This window comes from Pinus tabuliformis, chromosome 2_2 (genome assembly GCF_031772625.1).
Source record: "Pinus tabuliformis cultivar Carrire ecotype Pingquan chromosome 2_2, CPIR1, whole genome shotgun sequence".
Classification (NCBI taxonomy): domain Eukaryota; kingdom Viridiplantae; phylum Streptophyta; class Pinopsida; order Pinales; family Pinaceae; genus Pinus; species Pinus tabuliformis.
In genome coordinates this window covers 877,820,696-877,832,146 of record NC_142300.1, presented here as the reverse complement: position 1 = coordinate 877,832,146, position 11,451 = coordinate 877,820,696, and the positions used below count along the sequence as shown (strand labels likewise).

General features: G+C 47.4%; 1 long non-coding RNA gene across 6 annotated transcripts in view; it reads left to right on the top strand.

Moving 5' to 3' along the window:
• The first annotated feature begins 5,411 nt into the window (after positions 1-5,411).
• Positions 5,412-11,451, top strand: part of LOC149195802 (uncharacterized) — a 108,479-nt gene continuing 102,439 nt past the window's right edge. For 3 of the 6 annotated variants that reach the window (XR_016254617.1, XR_016254618.1, XR_016254616.1), the window contains exons 1-2: positions 5,418-5,547; positions 6,288-6,520. This is a non-coding gene — a long non-coding RNA (uncharacterized LOC149195802). Of the gene's footprint in view, positions 5,753-6,263; positions 6,521-11,451 lie in introns of all 6 variants that reach the window. The other 3 variants (XR_016254619.1, XR_016254620.1, XR_016254621.1) reach the window with 3 other exon arrangements.

Below are 11,451 nucleotides of genomic sequence, written 5' to 3'. Positions count from 1 at the left end.
CTAAAGAAGCATGCAAAGAAAGTGGGAACTCAATCACTACTTCTTAGAGCCATAGAGTTGGAAGTTTCACTCAATCACTCATATAAAGTTTGTGAAACGATAAACACTATATAGATTAGGTTGCGGTACAGACAAGAAAGATTCCGGGATAGATAGAGTCAGACCATGCACCATATAGCGCCCGGTACAGAAAGGCCTAATGCATGCATATAGAGTCAGGCCAGGCACAAATAAAAGCATGCATAGAAAGAAAGATTCCGGAACCATATAGTGTGTGGTTTCACTAGCCTTAAGAGAAGCTTAGAGAAAAGAAGTAGGTTCAAAAATGTCAAAAACTTCCCTTAAATTAAGAATAAATGGCGAAAATGCATAACTCTACGCTATTATGGTCCATCGATTCGAAATGGGTAGTGTACTACCATTACATGAAAATCGATTGAATTTGACGCCTGATCTAAAGTGTCTGATATTATTAAGTAAAAAGGAATCTCAGTTTATCGCATGGCACGGAATCAAGTGTCCGCTTCATCTGCTGAGTTTCAGGCGCGTAATATCCTCTGGTCCCATACCGTTAGTAAAGGCTAGGTAAGATGCTAACGCCCTGAAAGAAGGAAGGCAAGGCTCCGCTCTACGTTTCTGAATGATGAAACCCGAGCATGGTGAAACGCGATGCCTGTGTTGCCGCGGAGCCACTATCACGAGAGCCTCGACGGGGGATCATCCTGCTTAGGACTTGAGTTCTCCAAGGCAGGAGTCCTCGAGCTGTGGGCCTACCTGATTGATCCCGACCTCCTCTCTAAACTCGTCCTAGGCGTCTTGGAAAGGAATGGCTTGGCCTGGGGTTTTTTCGCTGATCGACCAAGGTGCGAAGCCGCTTGTCCCTCCGGGGGGCAAGGGCTCACGATGTTTGCGCCGACTCCGTAGCATAGGCAGGTCCAAACATAAATAAGGCACAGTGTATCGTATATTCTTAGATTATTAGTCAATGATTCCGACCAAAGCAGGTATAGGATCCGATCAGTAGACATGCAGGGGTGGAGGTAGACGCAGTAAAAGCATTGGTTTACCTTCCATCAGTTAATCCCGCGGAAACTCGGGTGTAGACAGTTCCTCTAGCCATTGATTTAGTTTACCCTGCAGTAACAGAACCAATTGAAGATGAAGTTTACCTTGTTTCGGTTTCCACTACAGAGGTAAGTGGGTAAATGAAATCAGCTGGTTCAGGATAAAGTGCTTCAATGGTTGTTGGTGGATAAACGGATTATGATTCAACGGGCACGGATGCTGCATTTTGATCTGCTCGATCTGGATCAATTAATACTTTTGTTTCTTCAACTGCTTTTGTCTTCCTTGCCTCTGTCTCTGCGCCTAGACCCCTTTCAATCTAGATATTTCATACCCTATCCCGTTAGGGAGAGATATTTCATAACCTAATGGCCTATCTATTTCATAATCTAAATCTGCTACTGGTGGATCTGGGTCTCGCTCTGGATCTATATCGTGGTGAGGTGATAGCTCTCTAACAGGCACCACGATATAGATGTGCACCCGCCCCTGCTTCTGACTCAGCTGCTGGGTCTTTATTTCGAAATGACATAAATGCTAGGCGAGCGGTGGCTAAGATGCTTGCTTTGCTCCAGCTACTTTTGGGTCTTGATCTCGATGTGGTGCTGGTGGTGCTTTAACCCTTGTCTCTCCAACCTATGCCTTCGCTGTCTTTCTGCTGGATAAGCTGTAGGTGCTGTAGCCCTTGCATATGTCTTTCCTAGTAGCCTAGTAGAAGTGCGAGCCTTTGTCTCTGCATCTTTAGCAACTCGTGCTGGATCAACAGCTGGTTATAGGTAAGCTACCTCAGCCTCTCCTACCTTTGCTTGTGCTGCTCCTGCCTATGCTTTGACTGGTGCTTTCCCTTAGTAAACTACAACTGCTTCTTAAGCTGCTATTCGTGCTGGTGGTGGTTCTATCTAATTCACATTTGCTGCTGGTGGTGCTAGAGGTAATGGTGGAGAAGCTGGATTGTGTTTCTGGCTTTATGGCTGCTTGCTATGGTAATAGAGGCGCAGTCCAAGCTATCAAGTAGGTTCTGCTTAATATGCTCTTGATTCAAATCTAAATTCAGACCCTACATATTAATGCAGATCGAGCAGCACCCAGAACAAAGTAATATACATGGACATAGGCATCACCCGCTAGCTAGGTTTAAGCATCTGAGTAAGCGGCAGCAGAGACAGGGTTAGAGATAGCAGCAGAGACGAAGGCAGAGACAGCTTACAATAGCAAGTGTAACGCTCGCCACTGTACTTTTCTACGAGCATCAACCCCAAATACAGTCTACCAAACCCACACACATACCTTTTGGAAGTTTGTGAGGATAACCTTTTCCACTACTAACAAATTGAGAGACTATGTATGTTGGCTAGTCTATTTAGGCGGCTTATTTACACACGGACAAGTTTCAGTCCTTCGTGATTGATCGATTGATGGGAAGAAATCATTTCCATTCGATCAAGTCATTCATGCATAATTACATATATGCGGTCGAGCCTGCTTGCGCATCCATATGCTCATATATAACTACCACCATTTCACCGGGCTATCAATTAGGAGGGCTAGATACGGCATGGTAGCATGGGTACCTCCTTTATATGCTTTGAGAAGAAAGCGGTAATTCTAGATATTATCTATGTCATTATGAAAGATCAAATCTCCACTGATGCTGCTATACGAACTGTAGTAAGAGATGTTGGGCAAGCCGGCGAGGGTGCTACTGGTAGTGCTGGTTCAAGGTCATCGACTGGAGGATATGAAACTGGTACAGGGGCTGCTGCTGGTGGTGCTGTTGAAACCCGGTAAGCTCGATCTCTAGCTGTCTATAGGGGAGCATAAACTCGGTAAACTGCCCTTCCCCCCAGGATACGCATCATCTACAATATCTGCTCCTGACTCGAATGCTGGCTCCCTTGCTTCTTAAGCTGCTATATAAACTACCCGGTTCACTGGCCCTCTAAACTCTTCATCTGGATCTCGAAATAGAAGGTATGCTTTGACCCCTGCACCTGCCTTTGCTCTTGGTGCCTTAGCCTATACCTCTGTAGGATCCGCGTCCGTATCTTACTTTGCCGTAACCTCTATCTCTACTGCTGGTAGTAGTGGAACTGCTCGCTTTGGTTCTAGTGCATCAACAGAATTGACTGAGTCAACAGAATCAGCTGCTTAACCAACTGGATCAAGATCAGAAGAAATAGCATACTTAACAGCTTAACCAACTGAATCAACCGGATCAGCTGCTGCTTAAGGCTCTGCTTCTGGATCTCGATATGGCTAGGCTGCTCCAGAGGGTGGGCGCTTCTGTCCCAACCTTTGCCTATTCTCGCCTTCTTACTCAGTCTATGCCTCTTATGCTGCTGGATCTACCAAGCCGAAGGGATGCTACTGGAATTGGATATACTAGTGCACCCACCCTTGCTTCTGCCCCAACCGTAGCCTTTGCTCCCGGTGTTGCTTATATACGTCATTATGTCGCTGGCGGTACAGGTGATGCTACTGGTATTGCTGCTATCTGGCTAGGTGGATCTACTGGATCAAAAGAACTAGTTCTGGGTCAAATGTTGATGGCGGTTCAAATGAAATGACTGAAACTAGATAATATAGATGGAACGGGTCCAACTGAAACTAGCTCTGCAATTAGTTATTGAACAAGCTCTCGATCCGCTCTCACCGGCAGGAAGGCAGGCAGGCCAGCCCCTCCCAGTTGTTTAGGCAAGGTCCCGGGCCCGAGACCCCCTCCTATCCTACAGCTACTGCGTCAATGGCTTAATCAGCTGCTTATTCAACTGGATCCGCTTCTGTCTATGCTGCTGGACCTGGAACTGGTACTTAAACTAGGAATATCAAGGTGCTCCAAGACTGAGCCATCGGCCTAGTAAAGGTTCAATGGACCTGCTACAGTCCTGATGACACTATGTGGGAGCATATAAATCAATATCTATAAGAAAGGTCACAGGCGTTCGAAAATGGTTACGGAATGAAAGCCCTAACAGTTAGGATTCAAAGCACGAGTTATTGTACTTTAAGTCTCATTACTCTCTCTAGGAAGGGTTACTAGGGTCACGTCACAAGATCCAGGGTGACAAGGTTACGCCTTCCTTGACCAGCCCAAGAAATCAATCCTTCTAGTCACATAACTAGCCATCTCCCCGATAGTAACAGACATAGCTAGCTATCTCCCCAATAGTAACATACATCACTCACTCTATTCACTCACTCTATTCATTCACTAGCGTGGGGAAATACAACGATTCATAGCCCTTTCAGTCCACCGCACTTTCCACTGTACTTACCACCGCAGTTGGCTTTTCTCTTTACCACCGAATACAGACCTGCCGGCCACCATCCGGATTCCTCCTTTGCCAGGGAACAACTGCTATAATAAACATCCCCAACCCATTATTTATACACCTCCTCAATTCAGAGAAAAACGACTCAGAGAATAAGGCAGTGAGTTACTTAGGTTTGGGAGAGTATAGATCCCGAATTCTTGCTATTGGTGAGGTGGGACAACTCTATAGCAGCTCTATAGGGGGAAGGCGTAACGAAGGGGATAGCGTTAACATATATAAGAGGGTTATATATAAGAGGGTTAGTTACTGAAGTATGTACATTAGTTACTGAATTTGAAAATTGACCTTAAACTTTGCTTTTGATCACTTTTCCTAATTTTCAATTTACTTATTTTTTTTTGACTTAATTTGGGGGGGCAAATAAGTCAAAAAAAGGGCCCTTACTTCTTAGGGGTCACTCACTATTCATATGGTGAGGGCCCTCTCCTCTCCCTTGGGGTCGAGTACCTAAAGGTGATGGCGGCCTTAACAGTCGAGCCTGCTTACGCATCCTTATTAGTCGAGCGTTCGTTCCTCACCCTGCCGGGGGCATGATGGCGGCCCGTTGGTCGAGCCTGCTTACGCATCCTCTCCCGTTGGTCGAGCCTGCTTACGCATCCTCTCCCGTTGGTCGAGCCTGCTTACGCATCCTCTCCCGTTGGTCGAGCCTGCTTACGCATCCTCTCCCGTTGGTCGAGCCTGCTTACGCATCCTACTAATTCGGCCATTTTAGCTTGGCGGAGGTTTTCACATCTTTCCCTCCTCTCGATGGCGGCCCTCTCCTCTCCCTTATGGTCGAGTACCTCTCCTTATTAGTCGAGCGTGCTTACGCACCCTAAAGGTGATGGCGGCCCTATGGTCGAGCCTGCTTACGCATCCTCTCCCTATGGTCGAGCACCTAAAGGTCCTTAACAGTCGAGCACCTAAAGGTGATGGCGGCCTTAACAGTCGAGCCTGCTTACGCATCCTCTCGATGGCGGCCCTCTCCTCTCCCTCTCCTCTCCCTCTCCTCTCGATGGCGGCCTTAACAGTCGAGTACCTAAAGGTCCTATGGTCGAGCGCCTCCGGTCCTTATTAGTCGAGCGTGCTTACGCACCCTAAAGGTGATGGCGGCCTTAACAGTCGAGCCTGCTTGCGCATCCTCTCCCTTGGGGTCGAGTACCTAAAGGTCCTCTCCTTAACAGTCGAGCCTGCTTGCGCATCCTCTCCCTTGGGGTCGAGTACCTAAAGGTCCTTAACAGTCGAGTACCTAAAGGTCCTTATGGTCGAGTACCTCTCCTTATTAGTCGAGCGTGCTTACGCACCCTAAAGGTCCTCTCCTTAACAGTCGAGCCTGCTTGCGCATCCTCTCCCTTGGGGTCGAGTACCTAAAGGTCCTCTCCTTAACAGTCGAGCCTGCTTGCGCATCCTCTCCCTATGGTCGAGTACCTAAAGGTCCTTAACAGTCGAGCACCTAAAGGTCCTTATGGTCGAGTACCTAAAGGTCCTCTCCCTATGGTCGAGCCTGCTTACGCATCCTCTCCCTTGGGGTCGAGTACCTAAAGGTCCTTAACAGTCGAGCCTGCTTACGCATCCTCTCCCTTGGGGTCGAGTACCTAAAGGTGATGGCGGCCTTAACAGTCGAGCCTGCTTACGCATCCTCTCCCTTGGGGTCGAGTACCTAAAGGTGATGGCGGCCTTAACAGTCGAGCCTGCTTGCGCATCCTCTCCCTATGGTCGAGCACCTAAAGGTCCTTAACAGTCGAGTACCTAAAGGTCCTTATGGTCGAGTACCTAAAGGTGATGGCGGCCTTAACAGTCGAGCCTGCTTGCGCATCCTCTCGATGGCGGCCCTCACCATATGAATAGTGAGTACCTCCGGTCCTTATGGTCGAGTACCTAAAGGTCCTTGGGGTCGAGTACCTAAAGGTCCTCTCCCTATGGTCGAGCCTGCTTACGCATCCTTAACAGTCGAGCACCTAAAGGTCCTTATGGTCGAGTACCTAAAGGTCCTATGGTCGAGCACCTAAAGGTGATGGCGGCCTTAACAGTCGAGCCTGCTTACGCATCCTCTCCCTCTTGGTCGAGCACCTAAAGGTGATGGCGGCCTTAACAGTCGAGCCTGCTTACGCATCCTCTCCCTCTTGGTCGAGCACCTAAAGGTCCTTATGGTCGAGCACCTAAAGGTGATGGCGGCCTTAACAGTCGAGCCTGCTTACGCATCCTCTCCCTCTTGGTCGAGCACCTAAAGGTCCTTATGGTCGAGCACCTAAAGGTCCTATTATAGCCACTATTTACCCACCCACCCCAATCCCCGGAGGTTTTCACATATTTCGATGGCGGCCAGTCGAGCATGCTTACGCATCCTACTAATTTGGCCATTTTAGCTTGGCGGAGGTTTTCACATCTTTCCCTCAATTTACTTATTGGGTGGGGGGGCTTATGGTCGAGCACCTAAAGGTCCTATTATAGCCACTATTTACCCACCCACCCCAATCCCCGGAGGTTTTCACATCTTTTGAGTCAGTCCGGGGCTAAGCATTGGGACAACTAGTAAGCTAGTAGAGTCGCTTACCCACCATCTTGTCCAGCGTACTTTCCACCTAGAGAGCTAGAAGTGAGAGAGGCACCAAGAGCAGTGGTAGATCCAGCAGCATCCATTGCTAGAGAGTAAGATTCTTATGTTCTTGATCGTGATAGGGATTATTACTTTATAGAGTGAGACCCTCGTAAGCGAGATTATGATTCATATACTCGTGGTCCAGATTCTAACCTTTATGAGCGAGATCCAGACCCATAGCCAGTCGCAAAGCATGGTAAGCAGCTAGCTAGACTAAGTTCAGTACCAGATACACCAGCAGCATCTAAGGCCAGATCCGAACGCACGAAAGGAGCAAGGGTGACCAGAGTAAGCAAGGCCAGGTTAAGGTTCTTTCTTGATCGTTGCAATGTAATACCTCTAAATATAAGGGTTATAGCCCGTTCCAAATCAAATCGATTATTCCATCATTAGAAATGAAGCACTAATGGCGGGAGAGGAAGCAGATCCGTAGCGAGAACCACCAGCAGGAGTTTCCAATCCAATTTTCGATTTTAGTAGCCTCCAGGGTGGACATTCTTCTATCCTTCTTGACTCAGGTTCCCTAATAAGGTTATGATGAGGCATGCTCCCGGGCATAGGTAAAAACAAGGTCATTTGCGTCTTCTCCAGTGCTTAAGTCCAGTGGCTCTCTTCAGTCCAGTGGTTCCTCTCCTCTCCAGTGGTTATTATCCATTGCTTTCCAGTCCTTTCCCGTCCAGTGAAAAAACCACCTACCTCTCCCCATCAGTGGTAGCACGACCAGTGAAAATGCCCCATAAGTTGGATGTTCCCATAATCTCTCTAGTGCATTCAGTGTAAGCCCTTCTTTCCAACACATAAACATAAAGCAAGCGATCAATTTACTTTTTATTTCCCCCTTGCTAGGCATACTACTGTCTCGGGTCTGTGTTGAAGGTTCCTCAGCTATGTGGGGCTATGTCAGAATGCCGTATGAACCTCAACCAGCGAATCATCGTATGTAACGCGCATCATTCATTAATTCATTCCATACCGTTGAGGTAGAAACATAGCGTTGTTCCGTAGCGTTAAGTGAGTTCGAGGTATAGGTTAGAGGTCTAGTTCAAGGGCTATGGTTCCTCCGTGGAGGGTCGAGTTCGAGGGCTGTGTATCCGTACAGGTCCGGTGGGAACACGTCATGCTGCATGGGTGTATAAGCAGTTGTAAGGGTAATCGGTGACCTCACAAACACTCTCGGGTATGAACTGAGGTATGGATTGAATGTATATAGATTTCACGTAGACTGAACTGAACGTCTTTCTTTCATGGCTGGAATGGCTGGAACATAAGGTGGCGTGTCTGCTTGAACCACCTCCTATCTAGTAACATTTGCCTGCCGTTCACCTAGAGCACAAGCAATGATAGCGTTATATACGTGAATATACACCCGTGCATAATCACCGCCCACCTCACACTAGTTCTTCCTTGCACTAGGAAGCGCAAGCCCCTCCGGGACCTTAACTTCCGTCGCCTCTGGCCACTCTTCCCGGCCATCCTCAGCATCAGAATAAAATAAGTATTGGTTACCTCACTAACACTCTCGGTATGTTTTCTGGCTTGAACTGAATGCTAGTGCCGTAGCCGTTGGACCGCCTTACCTCAAACTATGTTGGCTGTTATCGTCCCCGCCTCACCCCTTAAAGATGTTGTCTGTCAATCTACTAATAAATTACTACTCCTAATTGGTGACCACCCCACACAAACACAATTCTCGGTTCATTCTGGATCCGTCCGTTCGTTGGCCCACTCATCTCGCTCGAAGACCTCCCTACCCCTGGCATCCATCTTAGTCCCGCCGGGTGAAAGTATAAAATGAAATCCATTTACTGGTCCGTCCTTCCTTCTTCGACAATACGTGTCCTGGGCGGTATCCCCCTTGCTTACATGTACTGGACGATCGACTGGGTGACGGTGGACTGGGTAAAGCGTACTGGGGAATACAGATGAAACGGAATGGGAGAATGCGGATTGAACTGAAAGCGGACTGGGTAATCTAATGCGAACTGACTGGGTATATATATTAACAGCTACAGGGTTATCAGTATTTATAGGAATTATTACATGGAGTATGATAGAGGGGCAGTCCAAATTCGATCGATGACCAACAAGACTTTATCCCATCCATAAATAATAGGCATGCATATTTATTTGCCTTTATGGTTGGCTCCATTATGATATCACGAGTAGCGGAGGAATAAGCTTATTCGCTGGGGTGGGGTCGCATCCATTCCATTCTGAACATTTAGTGAAGTGGGTTTCAATCTGTAAAGGCAACCGCAGGAGCAAGATCTGGATAAGCTACGGAGGCAAGAACTGGAACAACTACAGGACCTGGAACTGCTGCGGCTGCTGGCAGAAGAAATGGGCGCACGGGCTAATAAAGAGAAGAATAACAAACGACGGGCGCGCTTACTTACGTGCTGCTTCCTGCCTGCCTTCATCGACCTTGCGACCGAACCGGAGACCTTAGATCGAACTCTTGCTGCCCGTCTATCTCTTGCTAACTGGAGACGATGAACTTTACACGGATGAATTGCTTTGAGGCTAGACCCTTTGGCTAGACGATTCCAAGTGAAGAAGGCAGATGTGTTAGTGGAAGCTCCAACAGATTGTGTTAGTGATGAAGGCACCTTGTCAGAAGGAAGTCGGAAGGAAGCAGTAAAGATCGAAGCAGGAAAGGGAGAAGAAGAAAGGTCGAGATCAGCAGGTAGGTCCCACTATGGCTTTAGGTGAACTGTGTAACGATGGGTGCCAGCCCTGATATAGGTGTGTGGTATGTCCAGGCAGGTGAACTGTGGAACTTTAGGTGAACGTACCAATAACTTGTTGGGCTGTGTCTCCAGGTCTCAAGGTATAGGAGGTAGATATATAATCGATCGGGCATTTGAAAATTGATTCAATCTGAAGTTAACACGAAGTGGAATCAACGTCTATAATGCGATGTGGTCTCTGCATCTTTTTATAGGATGCCTCATGTAGGCCCATGGATCTTGGCAGATGGGTTTTCATGAGAAATACCATTGCATTGCTAGGCGTCAGTTATTGAGACCATATTTAGCACTATGCTCCTTTCTCATGTTGAACCATAAATTGACTAGGATCCTCGAATAGTATATCAACGTATATAACGCCATGTTGTATCTGCATCTGGGTGTTATGGTATCATCGCTAACCTATTGGTGACACATATTCGTTTGTAGCACCTCATTAGCAGCACCTGTTCGTATCACCTAATTGTTCACTGCACATAGCCCGCCCCTCTCCCTGGTTCTAGTCCCTCCCGGAATACTGGCTCTAGGCCCTAGCCCCTCTCCCTGACCCTAACGGCTCAACCTAATCCCCTCTCCCTGCTGAGGTTTAGTTCTAGGCCTTTGGTAAACAGATCGTATATCTACTGTCTGTTGCATATGATCCTCAACAGGCTTCATCATATACACTTATAGCTTTCAGGTTATATATGAAATTATGCTATCGAATTCATTATTCGATCGATAGAGCGTGAATGCATATATTATATATGTAATTACGCTTTCTCGAATCCAATCACCGTACTTATCTGTTTGTTCCCCCACCCGCGGCACTTTGGTGAGGAATCGAACTCTCGACAAGGGGGAGAGGAACATCTTTCCCTTCTAGTTTGACTTGTTTCCCCACCGGCACTTAGTTCACTTTTACTTACTTTTTGATCAGCTCCCTTGGCGGAGGTTTTGGACATTCTCCCTACGAGATTGGCCATTTTCCCTTGGCGGAGGTTTGCAATATTGAGCAACGCAAGTCATTCATGCATAATGACATATATAATAGATGCATTTCAGAAGGATTGACCTTATCAACTCGTAGCGGTCCTTGCACTCGGAAGCGCAAGACCCTCCGGACCTTCCTTATTTCCTCTCCCTTTAGTCGAGCCCCCTACCGGGTCCTCACCATATGAATAGTGAGTCGACCAATGTATGTAGATCTAAAAGCATCTTCGGAGCATCTTTCTTCGGACGTTGTGTCAGCATCTAGGAAAGCTTTTCTCAACTCTCGCATGAAGAAGACTAGTGTGACCCTGCCGGGCTTTACCCCGCGTCCCTATCCTATCGGTCGAGCAGCCGATCTCGCAGCGCATTCTCTCTCAGCCGATTCCCTGGTTTCGGTTGAATCTGTTGAGGTTGTGAACCCCTCTATCTCAGGTGATTCCCCGGTTTCGGTTGAATCTATCTTTGAAAAACCTATTGGGTCAACTACAAACCTTCTTTCAGAAGAGTTCCTCTCTGTCTTTGTCTTTGCCGCAAGATCCACTAAACCTGATATTGATCCCGATTCAGTTCCTGCTCCTGAACTAGGTGGTGCTTTTGCTGATACTGAACTAAATGCTTACGTCGAGGATCTCCCTTCGATCCGGGATATCCTATTCTCTTTCTCCTGATTCTGATCCCGATCTTTATTCGGTTGAGGTTGAAGAATCTTTCCTATCCGGCTTAGTCTTTGCCGAGCTTCTTTCTTCCTTCC